This window comes from Ranitomeya variabilis, chromosome 1 (assembly GCF_051348905.1).
Source record: "Ranitomeya variabilis isolate aRanVar5 chromosome 1, aRanVar5.hap1, whole genome shotgun sequence".
Taxonomy (NCBI): domain Eukaryota; kingdom Metazoa; phylum Chordata; class Amphibia; order Anura; family Dendrobatidae; genus Ranitomeya; species Ranitomeya variabilis.
The window spans coordinates 21,246,687-21,263,819 of record NC_135232.1 but is presented as its reverse complement, the minus strand read 5'-3'; the positions used below and the strand labels follow the sequence as shown (position 1 = coordinate 21,263,819).

Genomic DNA, 17,133 nt, shown 5'->3' with positions numbered 1-17,133 from the left:
CACACAGCTGATGGGTTGTTACAGTGTATCCTGCCCTGTCCTCATCACACACAGCTGATGGGTTGTTACAGTGTATCCTGCCCCATTCTCATCACTCACAGCTGATGGGTTGTTACAGTGTATCCTGCCCCGTCCTCATCACACACAGCTGATGGGTTGTTACAGTGTATCCTGCCCCGTCCTCATCACTCACAGCTGATGGGTTGTTAGTGTATCCTGCCCCGTCCTCATCACTCACAGCTGATGGGTTGTTACAGTGTATCCTGCCCCGTCCTCATCACACACAGCTGATGGGTTGTTACAGTGTATCACGCCCCGTCCTCATCACTCACAGCTGATGGGTTGTTACAGTGTATCCCGCCCCGTCCTCATCACACAGCTGATGGGTTGTTACAGTGTATCCTGCCCCGTCCTCATCACACACAGCTGATGGGTTGTTACAGTGTATCCTGCCCCGTCCTCATCACACACAGCTGATGGGTTGTTACAGTGTATCCCGCCCCGTCCTCATCACACAGCTGATGGGTTGTTACAGTGTATCCTGCCCCGTCCTCATCACACACAGCTGATGGGTTGTTACAGTGTATCCTGCCCCGTCCTCATCACACACAGCTGATGGGTTGTTACAGTGTATCCTGCCCCGTCCTCATCACACACAGCTGATGGGTTGTTACAGTGTATCCTGCCCCGTCCTCGTCACTCACAGCTGATGGGTTGCTACAGTGTATCCTGCCCCGTCCTCATCACTCACAGCTGATGGGTTGTTACAGTGTATCCTGCCCCGTCCTCGTCACTCACAGCTGATGGGTTGTTACAGTGTATCCTGCCCCGTCCTCCTCACTCACAGCTGATGGGTTGTTACAGTGTATCCTGCCCCGTCCTCGTCACAGCTGATGGGTTGTTACAGTGTATCCTGCCCCGTCCTCATCACTCACAGCTGATGGGTTGTTACAGTGTATCCTGCCCCGTCCTCGTCACTCACAGCTGATGGGTTGTTACAGTGTATCCTGCCCCGTCCTCGTCACTCACAGCTGATGGGTTGTTACAGTGTATCCTGCCCCGTCCTCGTCACTCACAGCTGATGGGTTGCTACAGTGTATCCTGCCCCGTCCTCGTCACAGCTGATGGGTTGTTACAGTGTATCCTGCCCCGTCCTCGTCACTCACAGCTGATGGGTTGTTACAGTGTATCCTGCCCCGTCCTCGTCACTCACAGCTGATGGGTTGTTACAGTGTATCCTGCCCCGTCCTCGTCACTCACAGCTGATGGGTTGTTACAGTGTATCCTGCCCCGTCCTCGTCACTCACAGCTGATGGGTTGTTACAGTGTATCCTGCCCCGTCCTCATCACACACAGCTGATGGGTTGTTACAGTGTATCCTGCCCCGTCCTCGTCACTCACAGCTGATGGGTTGCTACAGTGTATCCTGCCCCGTCCTCGTCACAGCTGATGGGTTGTTACAGTGTATCCTGCCCCGTCCTCGTCACACACAGCTGATGGGTTGTTACAGTGTATCCTGCCCCGTCCTCGTCACTCACAGCTGATGGGTTGTTACAGTTTATCCTGCCCCGTCCTCGTCACTCACAGCTGATGGGTTGTTACAGTGTATCCTGCCCCGTCCTCCTCACTCACAGCTGATGGGTTGTTACAGTGTATCCTGCCCCGTCCTCGTCACAGCTGATGGGTTGTTACAGTGTATCCTGCCCCGTCCTCATCACTCACAGCTGATGGGTTGTTACAGTGTATCCTGCCCCGTCCTCGTCACTCACAGCTGATGGGTTGTTACAGTGTATCCTGCCCCGTCCTCGTCACTCACAGCTGATGGGTTGTTACAGTGTATCCCGCCCCGTCCTCATCACACACAGCTGATGGGTTGTTACAGTGTATCCTGCCCTGTCCTCATCACACACAGCTGATGGGTTGTTACAGTGTATCCTGCCCCATTCTCATCACTCACAGCTGATGGGTTGTTACAGTGTATCCTGCCCCGTCCTCATCACACACAGCTGATGGGTTGTTACAGTGTATCCTGCCCCGTCCTCATCACTCACAGCTGATGGGTTGTTAGTGTATCCTGCCCCGTCCTCATCACTCACAGCTGATGGGTTGTTACAGTGTATCCTGCCCCGTCCTCATCACTCACAGCTGATGGGTTGTTAGTGTATCCTGCCCCGTCCTCGTCACTCACAGCTGATGGGTTGTTACAGTGTATCCTGCCCCGTCCTCATCACTCACAGCTGATGGGTTGTTAGTGTATCCTGCCCCGTCCTCATCACTCACAGCTGATGGGTTGTTACAGTGTATCCTGCCCCGTCCTCATCACACACAGCTGATGGGTTGTTACAGTGTATCACGCCCCGTCCTCATCACTCACAGCTGATGGGTTGTTACAGTGTATCCCGCCCCGTCCTCATCACACAGCTGATGGGTTGTTACAGTGTATCCTGCCCCGTCCTCATCACACACAGCTGATGGGTTGTTACAGTGTATCCTGCCCCGTCCTCATCACACACAGCTGATGGGTTGTTACAGTGTATCCCGCCCCGTCCTCATCACACAGCTGATGGGTTGTTACAGTGTATCCTGCCCCGTCCTCATCACTCACAGCTGATGGGTTGTTACAGTGTATCCTGCCCCGTCCTCGTCACTCACAGCTGATGGGTTGTTACAGTGTATCCTGCCCCGTCCTCCTCACTCACAGCTGATGGGTTGTTACAGTGTATCCTGCCCCGTCCTCGTCACTCACAGCTGATGGGTTGTTACAGTGTATCCTGCCCCGTCCTCATCACACACAGCTGATGGGTTGTTACAGTGTATCCTGCCCCGTCCTCGTCACTCACAGCTGATGGGTTGCTACAGTGTATCCTGCCCCGTCCTCGTCACAGCTGATGGGTTGTTACAGTGTATCCTGCCCCGTCCTCCTCACTCACAGCTGATGGGTTGTTACAGTGTATCCTGCCCCGTCCTCGTCACAGCTGATGGGTTGTTACAGTGTATCCTGCCCCGTCCTCATCACTCACAGCTGATGGGTTGTTACAGTGTATCCTGCCCCGTCCTCGTCACTCACAGCTGATGGGTTGTTACAGTGTATCCTGCCCCGTCCTCGTCACTCACAGCTGATGGGTTGTTACAGTGTATCCTGCCCCGTCCTCGTCACTCACAGCTGATGGGTTGCTACAGTGTATCCTGCCCCGTCCTCGTCACAGCTGATGGGTTGTTACAGTGTATCCTGCCCCGTCCTCGTCACTCACAGCTGATGGGTTGTTACAGTGTATCCTGCCCCGTCCTCCTCACTCACAGCTGATGGGTTGTTACAGTGTATCCTGCCCCGTCCTCGTCACTCACAGCTGATGGGTTGTTACAGTGTATCCTGCCCCGTCCTCGTCACTCACAGCTGATGGGTTGTTACAGTGTATCCTGCCCCGTCCTCGTCACTCACAGCTGATGGGTTGTTACAGTGTATCCTGCCCCGTCCTCATCACACACAGCTGATGGGTTGTTACAGTGTATCCTGCCCCGTCCTCGTCACTCACAGCTGATGGGTTGCTACAGTGTATCCTGCCCCGTCCTCGTCACAGCTGATGGGTTGTTACAGTGTATCCTGCCCCGTCCTCGTCACACACAGCTGATGGGTTGTTACAGTGTATCCTGCCCCGTCCTCGTCACTCACAGCTGATGGGTTGTTACAGTGTATCCTGCCCCGTCCTCGTCACTCACAGCTGATGGGTTGTTACAGTGTATCCTGCCCCGTCCTCCTCACTCACAGCTGATGGGTTGTTACAGTGTATCCTGCCCCGTCCTCGTCACAGCTGATGGGTTGTTACAGTGTATCCTGCCCCGTCCTCATCACTCACAGCTGATGGGTTGTTACAGTGTATCCTGCCCCGTCCTCGTCACTCACAGCTGATGGGTTGTTACAGTGTATCCTGCCCCGTCCTCGTCACTCACAGCTGATGGGTTGTTACAGTGTATCCTGCCCCGTCCTCGTCACTAAGATTTATTGATACACCGCACACTCTTTGATATTTGTAACCCAAAAAAAGAAATATATCTCAGAGCAATAAAAATAGGAATTTTATTGATGATTACATTAAGAAAACAATTTTATCATAAATAAATACATAAAAAACAAAAAGAACAAGAAAACAGGGTTCAAGTGACACCAAGTGTCACGTCAAAAGGTGGTCAAATTAATCTAAAGGGCATATTATTTTATTATACATTTTTATAGCTCCATTTATTCCATGGCGCTTTACATGTGACTATGGGGCAAATATAGACAAATACATTAAACATGAGCAAAAAACAAGGCACACAGGTACATAAGGATGGAGGACCCTGCCCGCGAGGGCTCACAATCTGCAGGGAATGGGAGAGGGTACAGCTGGTTGTGCGGCAGTTCAGTAGGTTGGGGATCACTGCAGGTTGTAGGCTTGTCGGAAGAGGTGAGTCTTCAGGTTCTTTTTGAAGGTTTCTATGGTAGGCGAGAGTCTGATGTGTTGGGGTAGAGTGGTTCCAGAGTATGGGGGAAGCACGGGAGAAGTCTTGGATGCGGTTGTGGTAAGAAGAGATGAGAGGGGAGTAGAGAAGGAGATCTTGTGAGGATCGGAGGTTGCGTGTAGGAAAGTACCGGGAGACCATTTCACAGATGTATGGAGTAGATAGATTGTGGATGGCTTTGTATGTCATTGTGAGGGTTTTGAACCGGAGTCTCTGGGCGATAGGAAGTCAGTGAAGGGCTTGACATAGGGGAGAGGCTGGGGAATAACGGGGAGACAGGTGGATTAGTCGGGCAGCAGAGTGTAGGATGGATTGGAGGGGTGCGAGAGTGTTAGAGGGGAGGCCAGAGAGAAGGAGGTTGCAGTAGTCGAGGCGGGAGATGATAAGGGCACGCACTAGCGTTTTTGCTGTATCGCGGTCAAGCAATGCGCAGATCCGGGAAATATTTTTGAGTTTGAGACGGCAGGAGGAAGCAAGGGCTTGGATATGTGGCTTGAAAGAGACTACATGCATATAAATATGTGCAAAATAGCAAAATAAACAGCAAAGCTGATAATATTAAGTAATATTAATATTAAACAGGCCATAAGCTACGAAAAACATATATGTGCAAAAAAAAGGGGAAAATTCTAGACAAAAATGGTTATGAATATATAAGGTAACACGCGCAAAGTTGCTGACTACAAGAAATTAGTAAGGGCCTCCTATCCAATATAGCAATATAAACCAGCAAGTGCATAGGTATGTATAGGCACCCAAACAAAAATCATGTAAACATGTCAAAACATAATAGTTAACAAAAGAAGGCCTGGTAATAAGGGATTAGATTGTAATCAGGGTCCCTGAAAATGCATGCAGAAGGTAAAGGAATCAAAATACCCGTAATAGACCAACCTTGAAAGTGGACGTGGAAAACAACCCCAACGCGTGTTTCGTTACTATGCTTCCTCGGGGGGCGTAGTGTGCAGATGAAATCTTGTAATGTTGAAAAAGATGAGACACCCAGTGAAAAAGTGAGAAAGAATGAGAGACCCAAGTGCTGAAAGGAAAAAAGTGAAGAAAGTGAAAAATATGTCAATACAATAGGTGCTTATCATATAAACGTAAATATTTCGGAATATGGATATAATGGTATTAAACAACCATAAATACTCTTTGATATTTGTATGAAAAAATTACAAAGTTTTATTCACATAACATCAGTATGGGAGCAAAATAAGATATGTACAATGAGCGACCAACTTACATGTTTTGACGTTTCGACCCTCCCGAGTCTTACTCATAAAGTCGCTAGAAGATAAACAGAAACAGGTATAAGTAAACATAAGCATTATTACGTAGGATAAATGTCAAATAAAAATATTTACAAATTAGTGAAAACAAATAAAAATCGAAAAAGTCATAGAACACAATAGGTACTAATTGTTCATCATAGTAGAGAAATAGACTGAAAAAACTGTACAAAATGAACAATTCGAGTACCAGAGAACTAAGGAAGAAGGAAAAGTGTATGGAATCCGATAGTATCAATAGCCATAAGTATTATAGTTAGAACCAAAGTGTTGAGAGCGGGTATATATAAAGTTAGCAAAAACCAAAACTATGAGCCATCAGGTAGAAGAGAGAAGGGTTACCTTCAAAATGAGGGTGTGGAATTGGGATAAATCCCTAAATCGATAAAGGGGTTGCTGCTGGCAATAGTACAGTTTTAGTATATAAGGCAGAGACGAACAGGGGGTCCCTATATGTCCCTAATAGCAAGTAGGTACCTGGTGTCCAGTAGTATAGATAGACGAGGACAATGTCCACATAGGTATAGAACCTCAGGTGGTCCTATTCTCAGCAGGTCTAGGGAATAGAGAAAAGTGATTTAATTGAGTGTGATATCCAAAACGAGAAAAATAGGAAAAAGAAGAAACAGAAAAATAAAGGAAAAAATATATTAAAGAAAATGATTCAATGAAAAAAAAATTTTTTTTAAAGGAAAAAATACTAGGAAAAATTATTTTCGTCAACCTATCCAATCTATTTCTCTGTTGAGAGCCCTTGGTGACAGGGTGTCAGGAGTAAAAATCCAAAATGCCTCCCTAGACTTCAGGAGTTTTAGGTGGTTCCCCCTCTTCTGGGGCGTGGGACCTGTTCCAGGACTTGAAACTTAAGTTGTGCCACTGAATGTTTAAAATGGCAAAAATGGTCAGGTAGCGGGAGCCATGTTTTGCCACAACGTATTGTGGACTTGTGACTAGCTATGCGGTCTCTTACATGTTGGGTGGTCTCGCCCACATATAGGAGACCGCATGGACACTTGATAACATAGACGACGAAATTGGATTCACATGTAAAGTATCCGTGTATAGGGTATTACTTCCCCGTCCAGGGGTGGGTAACCCGTTTGGATTTGATCACATTTGAGCATGCCGCGCAACCAAGGCACGGAAAAGTCTCCCTGCCAATGTCCGCTTGTACCAACCGATCTCGTGTTAGTAGGTCTCCTTCTGCTCATGAGGGCTGGTAATTGAAATGATGGGATATTGGGATACGCTTTTGTGAGGAGGGGCCAGTGTTTTTTGATTACCGAGTACACTTCCGGCATATTGGGGTGGTGGTATGTGTGGACAAATGGCAATCTCTCCTGTGCTTGGCGGGGTGGGGGAGGCGATTGTGGTGCCAATGAGTGTGTTAGTTGTTTCTCCAGAAGCCTCACTGGATAATTCCTATCCCTGAATTTCTGCGCCATAGAGGTTAGTCGGGTATGTCGTAGCTTGGGGTTTGTGACAATCCGGGAGACTCTTTTGAATGGTGAGCGTGGCAGGCTGTCCTTGGTAGTTTTGGGGTGACAGCTGGAGTAGTGCAGCAAGTTGTTACTCTGTGGATTTTGAGAATAAATCCGTGGTAATAGAGCCTTTGGTGTCTTTCATTACTAGGGTATCCAGAAAAGGAATTTGTGTATTTTCAGAGTGGATAGTGAAGTGTGGTTTGGGATAAACTGAATTAAGGTATGTGAAGAATGATTGCAGCGAGTCTGATGTTCCTGTCCAAATAAAGAAAATGTCGTCTATGTAGCGGTAGTAATTGGTGCCATACTGTAAGAAAAGATCATTGTTGTAGATATTGTCAATTTCAAAGAGGTTCTGAATGCATTGACGAATAAGAAAAGATGCAGTAGCACTCACCGATCCTTGAAGTACTGTGGTTCCTTTATTCAATCATGATAAAAAAAGCCTTACACGGCTCGGGGGTGTGCAAGACAAAGAAGTGTGCAGGTACCGACGACGGCCGTTTCGTGCTCGACACAGCGCTTCCACGGGTCAGTGGTTGAAAGGACGTGACGTGGTAAGAAATACACCTGTGTTAACAAACTCCTCCCACTCTGCCTCCGATACACCCACTTACCGGAATACATACAAGTGCATGGAAGCGCTGTGTCGAGCGCGAAACGGCCGTCATCGGTACCTGCACACTTCTTTGTCTTGCACACCCCCGAGCCGTGTAAGACTTTTTTATCATGATTGAATAAAGGAACCACACTACTTTAAGGATTGGTGAGTGCTAGTGCATCTTTTCTTATTCATTGATGGTTATACTGCTTTTTCTATGCAATCACCCGATATCTGAAGATGAGTTTCTGGCATACCCCAAGCATGACGGATGCCCGATTTCTGGTTACACTGGTGGTGCTACCTGCTTTTCTTTCTTTTTTTGATTCTCTACTACATGTGTTCAGTACGAGCACGCCAATAACAGACGGGGTGGTGTCCCATATCGCAGTATTAGAGACTGTCTTTACCTGCGGCATCCTAGAGGATGGAGCCAGAACTCGCACCTGTAAGAGTGGGCTTACAAGGCGGCCGGGAGGATGTAGCTTATTATTTCAAAGAGTGTGAACAGTACATACACTGAGTACTAAGTTATTGGAACACAAACTTATGAATTTGTCCAAAGAGAAATAAGACTATTCTGGACGAACAATGCTTTGCAATCATATGTGGAGAATGAAAGAGTCCCACGAGGATTGAGTTTGGATGGAAATATCACATTTTGGTAATGACCCTGCCTTTAAAACCGAATGGGAAAAGATCATGCTTAAGTGCTCCCAAGACCTGCTACACCTGGTGCTTAAAACGAACATGCACAGCCATGAACTAGTAAATGCGGACATGTTAAAAACACAAACTGAACTTCAAAGCAGACTGACAAAGTCAGTGGGCGACTTGAAATAAAAAAATGGATAATAAATTGATCCCGATACAAGCTGAGATCAAGCAAAGAAAACGGGACAAATTTATCCACGACAAAAATGATTTTGATTCTTGCCAGGTCTTCACATGGAACAAGCTTTCTAAAGATACTCAATTGCCAAATAACAATTTTGGGAAAGGCAGGAAGCACAGGTTCCGAAAACGCAACCAATATCGTAAGAGGGATTACCTAACCACCGAGTCAGATTCCAGCCTCAGCGAAGGAGCGGCTACCACAACAGGATCTATGGAAAGACTAACACCGAATGATCCGATGCCTCCTTTAGGAGGAGAACGCGAAGGGGAGGAAGGAGAAAATGTCCCTGGGTGGCGCCGCAAGAGAAAGAATGTATCGTGGAGACAGGGACGATAGCAATAACGCCCCTGGAAGATTGTGTCCTCAATTTAACGGACCATAACCTGCTTTCGGCGCATTTATCTTTATTATCCAAGGGTTTGAACTATTGCATACCTGATGAGTTCGACTTAACTAATTTTAAGATAGACCTGTCCAAAGCCGTTAGGAAGATTCATTTGTATAAATCTTTCCTTTCTAATTCTGCAAATACGGTTAGCTTAGGGGGAATGTTCCTGCTATATAGGACCCCTGGGTTTTTCGGTCAGTACAGACATGCAGGTATTAACGGACAATCGAAAAGACGCAGCCCTGTTGACAAGTCTGACTGAAACACCATCAGACGGCAGCAGTGACGTGCCGGTTTCCACCACCCCTCTTATGGGTGGATGTCCTTCCACATATATGCCCCCCACCTCACCGGGTAATATGATTGACCTCTTTGAGACCTTAGTACTGAAAGATATGGAGGCCTTGTTATACAGACAAGCTCCTTCTAACCTCTCAGAGGCAGAAAAGAAAGCTCTGAAGGAGATAACTGGGCAGGAGATACCATTGTAAGACCGGCGGACCAAGGGGGAAAAACGGTCCTGATATCACGCACCATGTACCTGTCGGAAGCCAATCGACAGTTATCAGACACGGCTACATATAGCAAGTTACAGAGAGATCCCACGCACAAATTTAAAGAGTTACGCTCCTTTTTGAAACAATCGCTCGAGCACAATGTTATTACACAGAAAAAAGCTGAAAAATTGCTGCCGTAGTTCCCAACCAAACCACATTGGTATTATGTCCCGAAAATACATAAGTCAGCCGAAAACCCTCCCCGGGACGGCCCATTGTGTCAGGGATAGGGTCTCTCACTGAGCCCCTGTCCCAGAACATAGATTAGTTGTTGCGACCGCTGTCAAAAGATATTCCGTCATACATTAAAGATACAAATTCCTTCTTGATTAACATCCAGAATTTTGTATGGCAACCGGGGTTTTCATTAGCGTCTATTGATGTAGTGAACTTGTACGCGAAAATTCCACAACGGACAGAGGTGGAGACTGTTAGGCGGATTTTAGAGACCACAGATAGGAGTCAAAGTTTCATCCACTTCGTCTGTAAGGGTCTCAGGTTTATATTAACACATAACGCCTTCACCTTTATGGACATCTGGTATGTTCAGACCACCGGGACTGCTATGGGAACTCCGGCAGCTTGTACTTTTGCAAATCTTTTTTTGGCAGTTTTTGAGGAAGAGTACATGTATTCAGAAATGAATGCATTCCTCAAACACATCAAATTATATTTAAGATAGGTGGACGACATATTCCTATTATGGGATGGATCGGAAGAGGAGTTTGCGCAATTTGTCCAGTATCTAAATAGCTCCAATATGATGAGTATGTCCTTTACATCCAATTTTGGAGGTTCACGTTTGGAGTTCCTGGATGTGTTGGTGGAGATAGAAAATGAAGTACATACATCTCTTTATCGCAAATCGACTGCGACTAATTCAGTTCTACACTACAACCGCTACCACCCGGCGCATACTAAGCAGTCATTACCATATGGGCAATTTTTGAGAACTCGGAGGGTTAATAACACACAGGTAGGATTTGAGCAACAATCAAAAGAACTAGGCCAGAGACTCAGAAACAGGGGTTACCCAGAAACACTATTACGGTCGGTATTGGATAGAGATAATAGAGCCGCAAGGGAAGGACCAGAAAATACAATGGGTCAGAGATTTACATTCTGTTTTAAATATAGCTCCATGGATCAACAAATATGAGCAGTTATTAGTAAAAATTGGCAGATACTCGAAAGGGACAAGGATTTAGCGGGAAGACTGGTGGGAGGTCCACTGATTTCTAATAGGCGTAGTACACGCATAAGGGATATTTTAGTACGAAATCGTATCACTAAAGAAAGATCTAACTGGTTAGAACAGCGAGTCCCTGAAGGCAATTATCGTTGCGGACACTGCCAATATTGTAAGTATCATGTTCCAGATCGTAGTTTAAATATAGGCCCAATTAGACATACAGTTCAGGATTTTATATCGTGTAAAACCGATTACGTAGTGTATGTAATTTTCTGCCCTTGCAGGAATTACTACATAGGCAAAACTATACGCCAGCTATATATACGGTTTAGAGAGCATTACAAGTCTGTTTTGTCGGGCAAGGGAGTACCGAGACTGATTAATCATTCATATTCGAGATAAGCATGGAGGTAATCCAGATGTTCTAACTTTTGCGGGAATTGAAAAAGTGACGTTACCGGCGCAAGGTGGGAATTTACACAACTTGCTATTGAGGCAAGAAGCCAAGTGGATCATGCGGATGCATGCGATGGGTCCGGCAGGTCTAAATGATAGGATCGATATGTCTATCGTTTTATAAACAGGTCGGTTACCTATTAGACTGTGGAGACCTGGGTGTCGTAACCAGTGCCTTCCCCCCTCCCATCAATCCTGTAATGAAACGCACACAGTCCTAGGTGGGTTGAACAGGTCGGTCACAGTTTATTAATTAAATAAGCAGAGAAAGGGCAATTACATATCGTAACGAGCGGCTCGCGCCGAGCTCCTGTCCGTGATCGACAGGGGAATTGGCCCAACGAGCGGTTACGACCTTTGCCCTCCTCCGCTTCTTCCGCCACGGAAGATCCCGTGTATTACCTACGCGGGACTCCGACCCCACCCATCAGTGTTAGGGCCTGTTCAACCCCATCCTGTAAACCCAACAAAAAAATATCGAGGCCAATGTCCGTTAGGTGAACTCCATCCTGTCTTAATTGTGGCATGTTATCCCCTTGTAGCGGGTGGTGAGGAATCACGACACCGCCTCTTCCTCTCACATATTTTCCGATCCGCACATTGAATTTACCCCTTGTCCGCTCTATGGCTTTTTTATCTCTTGCTCCTCGCCATACGGCCCGTGGTGTTATATCCGACCACACCAGTATTATGTTCCTGAAAAGGCAGCTGAACCGATCCATATCAGTTGTCACCCATTTGTACAATTCGGCCACCTTTTGTTTGCCAAGGTCATTGCCACCCGCGTGTAACACCATTATCACCGGGTGCTCCGCCATCCTTGCTATGCCAACCATCTCCTTGAACACCTGTTTCCACCGGAGGCCTCTGATACCCCTCCAGTTAACTTTTATGCCCGGGAGGTGAAGATTGTTCCTCCTGGCCGCAGTTTGGCCCTCTCTTCGGCCCAGTGTACGTAGGAATCTCCTACAACCCAAACTTCAACCCCTGTAAGAGACAACATATGTTAATTAAGTGGGTATACATAATTAGTCCATAAATATATAGCATAACACATTCATAAATACTGAATAGCGCAGGGCCTCTCTTAAAGAACTTATAAAGACAGGCCACAAGAATGTATGGTTAAAAAAATACAAATTTTATTTGAAACAAGATAAAAATATCTAAATCTCAATACAACAAAAAGGTATGCTTTGATATGCCATCTAGTGGCTATTGGTTATATACATCAGCATAATAACGGCAGCTATAGAAAAGGTTAAAGTGCATGGTGCCTATGTTTCTATGTGTATATAATAGTGGCTTATTAGTAACCTTATAAAGAGACCACACATGAATGGAAATCTATAGTGTACTCATAGGTATAACTGTCCACTAATACACCTCAAGTACTGAAAAGCCAAATACATACCGATTATTAATAATGATAGATGAACCTACACTGCCTCCCTGCAATAGAATGCAATTCAGGTATCAGGAGACACTACAGGAAACCCTGTGTCAAACGTGTAACGGTACCTGTTGTAGCATAGCAGACCAAAAACATCTGCATACGGTATAAGGCTGAAACACCAAGAAAACAGAAACCTAAAACATAATTACCGGGATGGGAGACACCGGACCCAAGAACCCCTACGCGCGTTTCGATGTGTATTCTTCTTCCGGGGGCGTGTAGTTTAGAGGGAAATGGGAGTGTTTATATAGACCCCAGCCAATCAGCTCGTTGATTAATTTTAGCATACTGTGACGAGTGCCGCTACACGTGGGGCGGAAGCTGAGGAGGCATCAAATACAAATCATACTGCTGGATCAAAATGCGCAGTGTAAAGCTATTCAATTTTAAACAAGGTGTAAGAATTGAACATATAATGTGATAAACGTGGCACTTAAAATACAATACTGTGTGAAGTATAATATAAACGATGCCCGACCGGAAGTGACGAACTTTAAGCGGTGAGCAGACCGCTCACTATTGTATTAAAAATACACAATCCCATGTGCTAGATTTACTAGAGGAATGGTAGTAATAATGTTGCCGTGATAATATTACCGTGATCGCGTATTTAATAAAACTACACGATAAACCCAGTGTTGCCGGCGCATGCGTTGTCGGCGCCGCGAGGTATATGATCTATCCCACTGCCGACGGCGACCGGGCCTGCGCACTAACCCGAATATGTCGGGTAGGTCACAAGTATAGTCTATGTCCACAGTAGGATGATCCGCCCGCGGCGCAAAGGCGCATGCGCACCACTGGGGACTTTAATAAGTGAATATAACAGTGGAAATAAAGTGCTAAGTGCAACAAAGTCGTGATCATTGACCGCTGTAACATGAAGAATGAGAAGTGCAGTAATAATCATTATAAAGCACTTATAAATACATACATTATTTAGACATAACAAAAATTAACAGAAAAGTGAAAAACACGGACAGCAAGTTGATATAATGATTCAGTATATATGAATAGTCGTTATATGGCTGTCAGCTGTGCATCCCACGTGAGACATAAGAATCCACTTCGCCAACATGCTCAAAAAGGGCAATTTGGCCACAGGTAAGAACTGTAAAGCTGGGGTATACTATTGAGATAGACAAACAAACAATGAAATTAATAACTACAGTTAAAATCATGAATTAATTAAAAGAAACAAAACCCATTCCCATAAAACAATATCTGATGGGAAACAAGTTATGTAATAAATACAAACAAAATGAGAGGGCTACCTATAAAAAAGACCCAAAACCTAAACTCTCATTTAACCCTTGTGGGGCCATAGTGCCCAATCTGTAGATCCAGCGGCTTTCAGTTTGTGCCAAGAGTCACCCTAAATCACCACCACGTATGCCCATAGATACAGAGTCAATACCCCTTACTATAAGGCCCACAGTACTACATTTAGGATAGATCTTAAAATGGCGGGGTAATGTTTTAAGCACTGTTTCATCTTCTATTGTTTTGGCCTTCTCGATGTCTCTGCAATGTTCTCTGATCCGGACTTTAAGTTCCCGGGTGGTGAGCCCAATGTAAATCTTGCCACAAGGGCAAGTGGCATGATAAATCACCTCTTTAGTGGAACATATAATATACTTTCTAATATCATCTCTTTTTGAGCCATCAAAATTAACAAAAGTTGTTGCTCTGGTGGTGTTGGCACAAGCCTTACATAGCCCGCAAGGATGAAATCCAGCATTAGGACTAAATTCAATGTTCCTATTAGGACCGGTGGGATTGTAAAAACTGTGTACCAAGGTGTCGGCCAAGTTTTTGGATATGTTAATTAAGCAAGTCGGGTCTTATGTATCTGGCGTAGCATGCGGACTTCCAACGACCCATTCTCTGCACTTCGGCCTCTGACACTCCTGCCCTAGCTGCTTCTGTGGCCGCCCCTATCCGGAACGAATGTGTTCCATACTCCTTTGGATTTGCGCCGGTTTTTTCCAAGCATAGCTTGATAGACATTGCCTGGAATTGGTACTTGGTCAGAGGGGACCCGTCTGTATGAGTGAAGAAAAATCTACCGGGGTGTCTTATTACGGCGTATGTTTTAACCATTTTTAGCGGGCAAGCTGGGCCATCTGTAGAGTTAACCAGGACCCATGTGCCCCTACCAGTGGGATCGCATTTGGATTTTCTAACTCTGATGCGCAGGGCGTCGCTGCATATAACTATGTCCTCGTTAATTAGGCCTCCTTCCGACGCGTTTTTTGACCGCGGTAGCAATTCGCTGATACGCAGTGCTCCGAAAAAGACGGTCGCAAAATCTGCCGTTATGAGGGCCGCCTCATATTGCGATGAGCAGACTGACGGAGATAACGCAATCAGGTCCTGCAATAGTCTCAGAAATGGGGCGGCGACATTCTTGGCTTGGCTGAAGCCTTTTCCAACCTTTTATGGCTTGTCTTATGCAGAAAGACTTAGTTACGTCTACCCATCCCAATAATTGAAAGAAAAATGCTAGCCCCGATAATTTCCGTTGTGCCGAGGTACCCGACACCCCGCCTTCCCTCATCCGTAATAGGAAATCAGCTGTCACCGCGCTTCGTGCTCCGTCGCATTCATCGACTGGCCTCCCCTGAATTAGTGAGCACCACTCCTCCCAAGCCTTACCATACACCTGCCAGGTAGCTGGCGAAACGGAGGCCCGGATTAAGGGCATCAATGATTGGCCACAGTGTCCCACAGGGACAGTGGACACGGAATACCCCGGGGTTGCGCGTTGGGCTGCTGGATTCCGAAGGCCTGCCAATTGGAAATTGATATTATCATCAGCTTCCGCCACCACGGTGGCTCTACACCAAATATTGTTTTCAAGGCATATCAGCGCTAGCCGGCGCAAGAGAGCGAGTATGGGCAAGGATGAAGAAGACATGTGGTTCAGACTCCTTGCTGTTTTCACATTTTTTGTTTGAAAACGAATCTTCATGTTTCTCAACTGATTGGCCCATATCTCCAATGCTGCTACTACCGCAAACAATTCCCAAAGGGCTGGATCTTGCCCCCACTTTGCTGTCGTCCATTGCTCCGGCCAATCAGATTTGCACCATTGCTTTTTATAGATTGCTGCAAAACCCTCTTTTTTGTTCCACCCTGTTGTCAGCCCTAATTCCTTGCTTGTGATCTCTCTAGCCATGACGCACGTGTGACCGTTGTACGATTGCAGGAACGTCTGCCATACTAGCAGATCTGCTTTTAGCGAACGAGTGAGCCTAATTCTATGGCCAGGCTGAGAAGCTCCTTTTGTTGCCAAAGATAGTCTGCACGAGAATGCTCTGCCGACCGGCATTACGCGGCAGGCGAACGTCAGTAGGCCCAATAATGCCTGCATTTGCTGTAGGGTTACCTTGTTCACTTCGCGAAAGCCTTTCAACATTTGCTGGGTTTTTAGTATTTTTTCCTCTGGTAAGCGGAAAACCATCGAATTGGTATCTATTTTGATGCCCAAAAAGGGCAATACATTACATGGTCCCTCCGTTTTCTCTGGTGACAATGGTACACCGAATTTGTGTGAGATAGATTTGATTTTTTCTAGTAAATCGGAGCAGAGATTAGAATTCTGGGGCCGACGAACAGGAAATCGTCGAGGTAGTGAATTAGGGATTTACTGCCCGTCTCGTACCAAACTACCCAATCTAGGAAGGTGCTGAATAGCTCGAAATAGTGACATGAGATGGAACATCCCATCGGGAGGCACATATCAGAGTAATAGAGCTGGTGCACTTTGCAGCCCAAAAGGTATTGGGGTAGAGCTTTAGCCAGGGGGCCATCGCGGTTACGCTCACTGGGGTTCTGCCGTGTAGACGCTTTGTATGGCTGACGAGCTATCGAAACTCCTATCGTTAGCTTTATCCACCGTCTGTTGGTCCGCTGATAACAGCGACCGTATATCAATATAATCGTTGCTCCAGATTTTCTGTCTAGTTTCCTGATCTATATGGGCGCCTTGCGGGCTGATCCCGCAGAAGAAGACGTCTCTGTGTAGATTGGCGGACTGTGGCGTTGCATTGTTCATCACTTTCCCGCTCGACTGTGATAGTTGAAGGATTAACTCCTTTACTGCTGATGTTAGCTCCGTTTCTTGTACCATTTCCTTGCCACCCTTGGAACACTCACCGCTGTGTGACTCTGGACGAGTGTACACCGATCCTGGAGGAACCCCCGCAGATGTTGACGGGGTGATGTTGCAGGACGGGGAAACTCTGGCTCCCGCTACAGCGAGGGACTGGCCGATGTGCTGGCCGATACACTGGGTATCATGCGT

At 46.2% G+C, this 17,133-nt stretch overlaps 1 protein-coding gene across 2 annotated transcripts in view; it reads left to right on the top strand.

Annotated features, from left to right (window-relative positions):
* LOC143802478 (dynein axonemal intermediate chain 1-like) overlaps positions 1-17,133 on the top strand; it is a 55,203-nt gene that overhangs the window by 14,324 nt on the left and 23,746 nt on the right. The gene's annotated exons all lie outside the window — the stretch shown is intronic.